The following is a 9,514-nucleotide window of genomic DNA, read 5'->3' as shown; positions in this document are numbered from 1 at the left end:
GAACAAGAGCAACTGAGAGGATGTCATTCTTGGAGTTGCACCCATTACCCACGTGGGCGCCAGAGCTATTCAGGCCAGGCAGCCCAAGGAGGCACCGTGTGCTTCCTAAAGACTGTGGGCATCTTCCCACAACCCAAGCAGTTGTGGAGTGCCAAAACCTGGAGGAAACTGTAATTCTGGAAAGGATACCAAAGGAGGGGATAAAACAGCTGCTAGTTGCAGGATCTGCAAGCAGTGTCTAGGCCACAGAACTGTGTGGGTGTTTGTTACTGATACCCCAGAGCACAGGTTTAGCCCATCTCCTCCAGATCCCGAGCTGCTCATTATCTTCAGCCTGCACCTGCTTCCTATCTCCAGATTTAATCTGTAAGCAAAAGTGGCCTCTCAAGTGTGCTGAATCAGCCACGGTGAATTTCAGCACAACTGAAGCACTGTAACCAAAAGACTTTGCCCCCCTATGTTATCCTGATTTCTGATCATCAGAATGCAAACCCTGACTCAGCCCTGCAGCCTTTACAGAAGCTTTGGTGACAAAGTTTTCCCTTTTCAGGAGAAATGAGTAACTAATGCCTCAAAATCTGTGGATGCTCAAGAAGTGAACGCTTTACATTTCTGCTCACTGGGATAATCCCAAATTCTTTGGCTCGATATGGATTATGATGTCTTGCAAATGGCTGCGTCTGGAGATTAGTGGATAAAGCAAGTAAAATTAATATTGACTCTGTCAGTATTATCATACCCTTGATTGTTTCTGTTACTTTTTTAGAATATAAATAACACAGTTGAATCCATCTAGCTCTGTATCTTGTCTCCAGCAGCCAAGACTAGATGCTTAGTAAAACAGTGTAAAAATAGACCCTGTATTCTTCTATTTACCTTATTATTTTCCAGCAACTAGTGAGGTAGGGACTTCTGGAACTCAGGATTGAATCCAAGCTACTGCAATTAGTAGCTACCAGTGGTCCTGTCCTCTAGGAGTTTGTCTTAACTCTTTTTGAGCCCATTTGTGGTTTTGCTTTCCACAATGTGCTGTGACAGGTTGATTCTTTGCTGCATAAGAACTATTTCAAGTGTTCCTGATTAAGTGTTCCTTTGTTATAGAAGCAGAAAATTTATTGGTTTTACCTTTCCACTATCATTATAGGACAAAGGGAAATGGTCTTAAACCAACAGAGGGCAAGTTTAGATTAGATATTGGGAAGAAATTCTTCCCTGTGAGGGTGCTGAGACACTGGCACAGGTTGCCCAGAGAAGCTGTGGTTGCCCCATCCCTGGGACTGTTCAAAGCCAGGCTGGATGGGGCTTAGAGCAACCTGATATAGTGGAAGGTGTCCTTGCCCATGGCAGGATGGTTGGAATGTGATGACCTTTTATATTCCTTCCAATCCAAACTATTCTTATGATTATTACCCAGCCTTTAATTGGATTTCCCTTCAACTATCCCTATTTCAAGCTGATGTGGTTTTCTCCATTTTCAGTGGGAAATGTTATGGCCACACTCTCTATCCTTTCTAATTTTACAAGAAAACACAACTTTCTTTAAAACTTTGATTCTACTAAAATGACTACTGAGTTTTTCAGAACCTAGAAGAGGCAAGAGATGTCTGGCCAAGGGACTTGGAAGAACTTTGAGCATATGAGCAAGAGTCCTATGACTTTGGGGGTCCCCTTGTCATCTAAGGGGGAGCTACTAATTCTTAACATTCAGTTCCCTTTTCTGACCACTTCCTAGCCCCACAGTGACATTTTCTGAGCATTTTTCACTTCAGCCTTCAGGTCTCCTGCAGTAAAAGCAATAGCTGGAACCATTGTCTATGTATGTATGGTTGGGGTTATTTTTTCCCCTGTACATTACTTTGCACTTGTCACTGCTGAATTTCATCTGCCAGTTTATCACCCAGTCACTCAGTGCAGTGAGACAACATTGCCTCAACACCTCTTCAGTGCCATCCTGCATGTGTACAGCAACTGCAAAGCAGCTTAGCTGCAACATATTGCAGATGTTTAAACAAAAGTGTGCAAAGCAAATGCTGTCTCCTTTTGTGGTTTTTTTAATTATTTTTTTTATCTGCAGAGCATTCTGCATACTTCTGGGTACAAGAATAATAACTGCATAAATGAAAAACTGCTGCAGAAAAGGAGAGTGTCCTTCACTTGCTGTAAAATTTCAGTGCCTGTAGTGCCCATGCACATGATACTCCATGAGCAGGTTGATCATGGGGTAGAGCTATTTCCTTTGGAGGTTTGGAGATGTGGAGAAGCACATGCTCCAGCTGTGTACAGGGATGTTTTGTCTCTCTAAATCTGGTATGTGGGGGTCAGGCAAGTGTGATGAGGGGACCTAAAGGAGGCTTACAAGAAGGCCAGAGAAGGACTTTTCATAGGGGCATGGAGTGATAGAACAAATGGCAATGGCCTTAAACTGAAGGAGAGTAGATTTAGATTAGATATTCGGAAGAAATTCTGCACTGTGAGGGTGTTGAGGCACTGGAACAGGTTGCCCAGAGAAGCTGTGGATGCCCCATCAAGGTGTGTTCAAGGCCAGGCTGGATGGGACTCTGAGCAATTTGGTCTAGTGGAAAGAGTCCCTGCCCATGGCAGATGGTTGGAAATAGCTGATCTTTAAGGTCCCTTCCAAACCAAACCATTCTGTGGTTCTGCTCTGGGAACCAGTGGGAGATTTGGCTCTGTTGCTGCCTAAACCCTCTCTCTGGCATGTCCCTGTTGTTTCCAAGCATCTGCAGGGGCAGACAGAGGTCAGAGAGGGGACTCGTGTCTTTTAAGACAAAGAGAACAGGAACAAAGAGTCTTCACATTTTCCATCCACTTCTGAGTGAGAGTTGCTTGAAAAAAAAGGTCTTTTTGATTTGGCATTGCAAAAAATTCCCTATCTGACATAAAGTCCCACAAAACAGATCTTTATTATCTTATAGCTAACTCTCAGTTTTGAAGATAACAAAAATAACATGTCCCCATTTCTGGTTAAGGAATATTTTCAACCAAGAGATGTTTTTTCTGTCTAGATGCCTGATAGATCAAGAGGAAAAAAATGGGTTTCATTGACTTTTAAAGTATTGACTTTTTTAAGATACAAAAGCACAAACATTTTGATCTGTAATAAACAACATGCTTAAACTACAAGTACAGTTCTCTCAAATCTGAAATATTATGGCCAGATGTAAATTCTCCCTTTCGAATGAGTATGATGAAATATGAGGTTTTCATTTTGTTCCTTGGTTTTTTTTAAAATAAAAATTTGTATTTTCCTCCTGATGTCCTTTTCCCAGTGATTTTCTCTCTGCAGTGTCCTGGACTGTTTATTTCATAACTGGTTCGCTGTGGTCATGGCCTGTACAAGCTACTGTGCAAATTCACAAGCAGTCTTGGAGGCATAGCCACAATTCCGCAGCATGACTGATGATGTCAGCTCGAGTTCCTCAAGAATAAACTGTGGTTTGCTGCCATGTGTTAACAAGTAGAAGCACTTGGTTTCTAGGATTTACCCAGTTAAAATACAGGAAGCTAAAACATCTGGCTTGTCAAAATGGTCATAAGGTTATAGAGGGAATGACAAAGGTGCTAGACAAACAAAATCCAGGAAATGAGCACAGTTTAACCACAACGTATGTTCCGTCTCTAAACATAGTGTCTTACCTTTCTGATGTACTGATTTCTGTCTTTTTTAGACTTTAATTCCCTGTGAAGGAAACTCCACATATCTGAGCAAGTGCTAAGCATCACGATGGTTTTTAATAAGCAATTCTTACCACCTCTTCTGCTACTGCTTACATTTGTGATGAGAATTATTTGAAGTGACTTGCCCACTGTGACCCAAATGGAAATAAAAAAATGCAATGAGCCATAGTTATGTGACCTCAAGCCAAACGCTTCAAACTCATGTACCTAAATATAGACACCTAAATAAATGGCCTGATTCTCAGAAGCACTGTGTAACTCTGAGAGTTGTAGGTGCTCTGAAAAATCAAGATGCTTATTTAGGTATCTAAATGCAGACTGAGCTTATGAATATATTATTTAATTTGCTTCAGAATGTGAACAACTAAGAAAACAAAGCTACTACAAATATTACTTTTATATGTGCTAATTAGAAGGCCCCAGACTGTAATTCACTGCAAGACACAATTTACTCCTAAAAAGCAAATAGTGTGGTAGTTATTGTTCATTGACTGTCAAGAAGTAGAATTTAAGAGCCCCAGTTCTGAAGCAGTGCTAGACAGGTTTGATGGAGAAGTCCCCTGTACCAGATTTCTTTGCCTTTTATTAATGTTTACCCATAATTACAGAGATTGCCATAGAAAGGCTTTCCAAAATCTCATTTTAAGGAGTTTTGTTTATATTGAGAGATCATAAAAAAAAATTTATGTGTTTCAGTCTCTTAAAGAGTGATCCATAGTCTTCAGGCTTTTTGTGTTTTTCTTTGTTCTCTGAAATTTTCATTCATTATTCTGACACTTTTAGGTGACTATTGAAGGCATAATTGGAGTATCATGGGAAGCAGAGGCTGTGAATGATGAGTTATTAGTCAGCACATGACACCATATACACATTCAGTTAATAGAAAATAAGCAGCTCAAGCAAGTAAGTAACAATTGAGATGATATATTTGGGCCTGAATTGTGCCTGGAAGTAAAAACTTACTTTTTCATCACTTCTACTAAGACACATCTTGCTTACACAGTTTATCTTTGCATATGCTTATGTATATATTATTATCTTTATATATTATAGCACTGATCTTCTAGAAATCACATCAGTGATTGACAGATGGTGCCAGTGCCCATGTCCTGCCAGCCCTTGTGCAAGGTGAAGACTGGCAAAATGGAAAGGGTTTTGGTGGCACAGATATTCTTGGGCAGTCATAGCTTCCACAGCACTGAGTCACTGCAGCAGAACAACCTCTGAAGAGTGTCCTTCTTCCATATCAGCCAGAGGAAAGTCTCTACCCCTTCCTCCTGCTCTCCCAGCAGTGTGACATAGCTCCAAAAGGCATAGCCAGTCCATCCAGGCATTTTGGTCTGCCAAGGCACTGATCTGCCAGGCTTACCTTTGCAGTGCTTCACTCCAGCTTTCAGCTCTTCAGATGTTTGGCAGCCTGGATATCTGAAAATCCTCAAGAAAAATGTAAGCTGGATTTACAGCTGAGTTAGGAAGTGGAGTAAAAGGGCACTAGTGAAGTTCCCAGGGAGTAAATGGAAATTAAAAAGGAAAAGAAAGATGCAACAGGATCTCTGGTCTAGACTGTGCCCTTGGACTGCTCCAGTGCCACCTTAGGGAGAAGCTTGCTGTGCTGTGAATTCATTATGTAAATCTGTTTGCAGAAGGAGCCTGTGCTAGAGATGTCCCATTCAGGCAATCAGCCCACCAAGACATCCAGTGGCACAGCACACTCCCAGGCTGTGAGTTGCTCAGAGTCTAGCAGGTAGGACAGCCCCAGCTCCTACCCTTTGCCCAGCTTCCACCTTCAACCCCTGTACAAAGATGCCAACATTGGCATGTCTCCATGTGGAGGGATAAGAGTGCCTTGTCAGGTGGCAGGTGTGGCAGCTCAGGGCAGATGCTTTAGTGATTGCAACAAATCGCTTGGATTTGTCCTGGCTTGTGGGTACATAGAGAACTCATTACCCAGTTTGTTCCGACATCCCCATAAGCCTGCAGGTGCAAACTATGCATGTCCACAAAACCTCTGAGACAGACTGCAAGGCCAGAGCCTGTAAGAAAAATTTAGCTGAATATGTTGATTAATACCCAAAGGACAGAATATAACCATCTCCTGCCAATTCAAGCATTTTTATTATGGTAAGGAACAACCAGATGACTGTGATGAAACTGGCTTTTAACAACATGGTGCTTGATTTCGGTTCATGGAATGCAAAGACCAGTTGCCAGGTTTTCAGGTAGTAAAACATTCTTTGGTTTATTTTTTCAGAAAAAGGAACTTCAGACCTCAGCTTTAATGCCTGAAAATGCCCTTGTAGTCATCCTTTTTTTATCTGTGTATTATTCCAGTTCTATAAACAAGCTTAAAATAGTAAATACCAAGATTTGGACAGAAGAAGAGCATCAAAGGCAGTATCTTCAGCTGAAATGGATTACTTAAAGAGCAGAACTCTCTAAGTATCCTGCACTGCATATCTATTCATTGTAACCTGGGAATCACATTTGGGTGATTTTTTTCTGGTATCAAGCAAAGAGAAAAACACACTCAATGCTTTTCTGAGCAATGATGATCTTCAAAATAAAGGCCAGAAAAAAGGCCAATGCCTTGAAATTGCCTCTGGATCCGTGTCAGCAGTAACAAAGACCAACACTATGAGCACACTGAAACTTCTGTGTTTAATTCAAAAGAGTCAAGTCTATGATTGAGAACTTTGACATGAGAAAGTTTGACAGAGCACTGTCCTGAGCTTGGAGCACACTTTGCCAGTGCCAGACCCCATAGCTAGAGGAGTCTGAGCATGCAGTGCTGAGGGACTATATCCACAGAGCCTTCACAGATCACTGATCACAGAAGTCACTGTTAATTGTCTCTGAGCAAGGAACCAGGAAAAAGAATGCCAAGTCTTGCCATTCTCATGTTCTCATGGTCCTCCTTAGTTTTAGGCTTCAGTGCTTGGTAAAACAATTCCATTTCCTGGTCTGCATTTTTACCTTGTTTCCAGTGGGAAACCGCTCATTTTTTCCTTCAGTCCACTGCAAAAAGGCACAGCAAGCTCCACAGGCCCATCCATTACTGAACTTGGGTATCCTCAGCCAGTGCTGAGGAAAGCACATAGCATATCCAAAGCTTTCCAGACAGCCACTGCTATCCAAAAGCAGACTTAAGTACTCTGATGAGTGCGAGCAATACTTACAACTTTTAATCCATACAGACTTTGCAGCAGTGGGTAATTGTATTATTACTCCAATGACAGGTGAGGAAACTGAGGGATGAAGCGATTCACCCAAAGGGCACAGTGACTCAATAGGAGAGCTGGGAATAGAGTGCAGAATTCCCTGTGTTATCCATTGGAGTCCTCAGATAATAACATTTTATAAATGCTCTATCTTTGTAAAGACTTCAGTGCTATAATTATCCTCCCAGGACTCTCATGGAAACAAGATATTTATAACCCCATTAAGCCTTTCCTAGTAATTTTATGATCAAAGTGAAAAAACCAAGTAAGGCTGTGCCAATCCGTCGCATGTCCAGTGTCATTTGGAATGGCCACACGATGAAAGCTTCTCCTTGCAATTAAGTACTTGCTATCTTCTGGATGCCTTTCTTGTGTCTAATTCCCCTTCCACCGCATGCTGGCGGAGAGGAAATATTTTTTGCCATGTGATGAGCCACACATTTAGAATGTACCGAATAACTGGGAAAGATGCTTGCTGCCAGCAGAGCCTACTGGTCTGTGCTATAAATGTGACCACTTAAAAAATAATATTTTTCCTAAAAGCCCTTAATGTTTGCCAGCTTCACCTAAAATGAGCAAAGCCACCCAGTATTTCCACTAACCCTTGTATGCCTTTAAAATTACAACACACGGATGCCAAGACTAACTGTAAACAACAGGTTAGGGACTGAGGCATTTGGACCATGGTTCAGCAAAGCACTTAAGCCTGTGCTTAAATCAAAATCCATTCTTATTCCGCAAATCCATTTTAAGTGTTTGTTTAAAGCAAAACACATGCTTAAGTCAAGTTTTGCTTGGCACAGTGCTTAAGCCCAGCACAGAGTGAGGGCCTTAGAACTAATTTCTTTTCAACAGGAAGTCATTATTTTTAGTTCACCTCTCAATGGCCATAGACATATCTTTTAGTCCCCAGACATCTATTTTGGGGAGGTATACGTGCTAAACCTAAACTTCTGGGTTCTATGACAATCAGTGACACAGAAAAGAGAAAGAGACCACTTGAAATACTTGACTGCTAAGTACAGATGAGAGGGGCCTTTGGGGAGGCTCATTAGAGGGATGACATGAAAGACATTGTGATTATTCTGGGACGTGGCTGCTGATTCAGCGAGGGGTCGTTTCACTGTGCTGACTGGAGAAGATTCACTTGCAGTTGGTCAACAACTTTAACTCAAAATGTTTTCATGAGATTTATATTTCCACAGGAAATTTATTATTTCAGGGAAAATGTTTATCATCAAAAGTATCAAAAAAGGTTTGGCTGCAACATGATAGTTCTCTTTTTTTTTTGCTTTTTCCTGAAACTCTTCATTATTATACTGTAAAATCCAAAAATTATTAAAGGAAATTTGATTGAACTGAGTTTTATTACTCATTTCTCATAACTTTAGATTTCCCCTCTCATTAAGACAACTCCTTCCATTGTTTCTGGCTTAGACATGGGAATTACTTTTCCCTTATAAATGGATTCCAGCATATAGTCCAGGCCAGCCCAGGCCATGTGTTTTGCTCAGGTAGATCTGACCTTTGGCATGTCTGGAGGAGGAACAATTGCATTTTCTAAGATGCTTTTTGAGGAATGTCCTGCTGCATACTCTTTAACACCCATACTTCATACAAAAGGTAGGAATACAAAGATAGGTCAAAATATGTTGTTTATTCTCTGTGTTAAAAATCTCCTGCTTTGTAGACTCTTGTAATGGCATGGATAAAACCTCATTCTGACTCCTACTACTGATATGTGGAACAGCTTTCTGACAGTAGAGAGAGTCAAGTAAGAGGACAGATCCCCCACGGAAACTCAGAACCGCTGTATTTAAAAGCAGACTAGACAAACACTTGAAGAATAATTTAGATACTGTTAATCCACTCCTGCATGGGGTATCGTGATGACCTTCTAATTCCTGTTTAACCCTGTCCCATGGGAAAGTCTTTCCCTCCCCCAGAAGCTTCTGTACTATTTCTAGGCAGAAGACCCCATTTAGCTCTATCACTTGACCACCACATTGCTTTACTAATCCACCTCCCTTGTTTTTTTCCACCTAGGAAAGTACAGCGAGTGCCTGGAGCTGTCATCGACCAGAGGGCAGTGATGGGATCCCAGAGTCAGCCTCACTTTTGTTCACCTGCTTGTTTGGTGTCTCTCTGGCTGTCCTGAACAGGTATTTCTTTCCTGCCAAAAGCCTACACTCTGATTTGTCCTGCCCTTCAGAACAAATACTTTCATAACTGAATCTTGACTGGTATGATGTTGCTAAATCCTGTGGCCTCACGGAGGTGAGGCTTCTGTAGCTCCATACCCCTGGGCCCAGCCTGCAGTGAGGCTGCACACGGATTCCCAGCAGGTACATCCATGGGTAAAATGTGTGTATGCACTGATGGCCTCACTGGCCAACTCAGACAGAAACACTCAGCACTCACACAAGCAGCACCAATGGCCTCATCTTGCTCCCTGCTCTGGCAAATTGGGGTGAAGGTCTGTGAGTGCAAAATATATATAAAAATCATCACTGAGTCATGGAATAACAGAATGGTTTGGGTTGGAAGGGACCTCAATGACCATCTCATTCCACCCCCTGCCATAGGCAGGGGCACAATAC

Source organism: Acanthisitta chloris, unplaced genomic scaffold, assembly GCF_000695815.1.
Source record: "Acanthisitta chloris isolate BGI_N310 unplaced genomic scaffold, ASM69581v1 scaffold20906, whole genome shotgun sequence".
NCBI lineage: Eukaryota > Metazoa > Chordata > Aves > Passeriformes > Acanthisittidae > Acanthisitta > Acanthisitta chloris.
The sequence above is the reverse complement of the archived record's forward strand: the minus strand, read 5'-3'. Positions refer to the sequence as shown.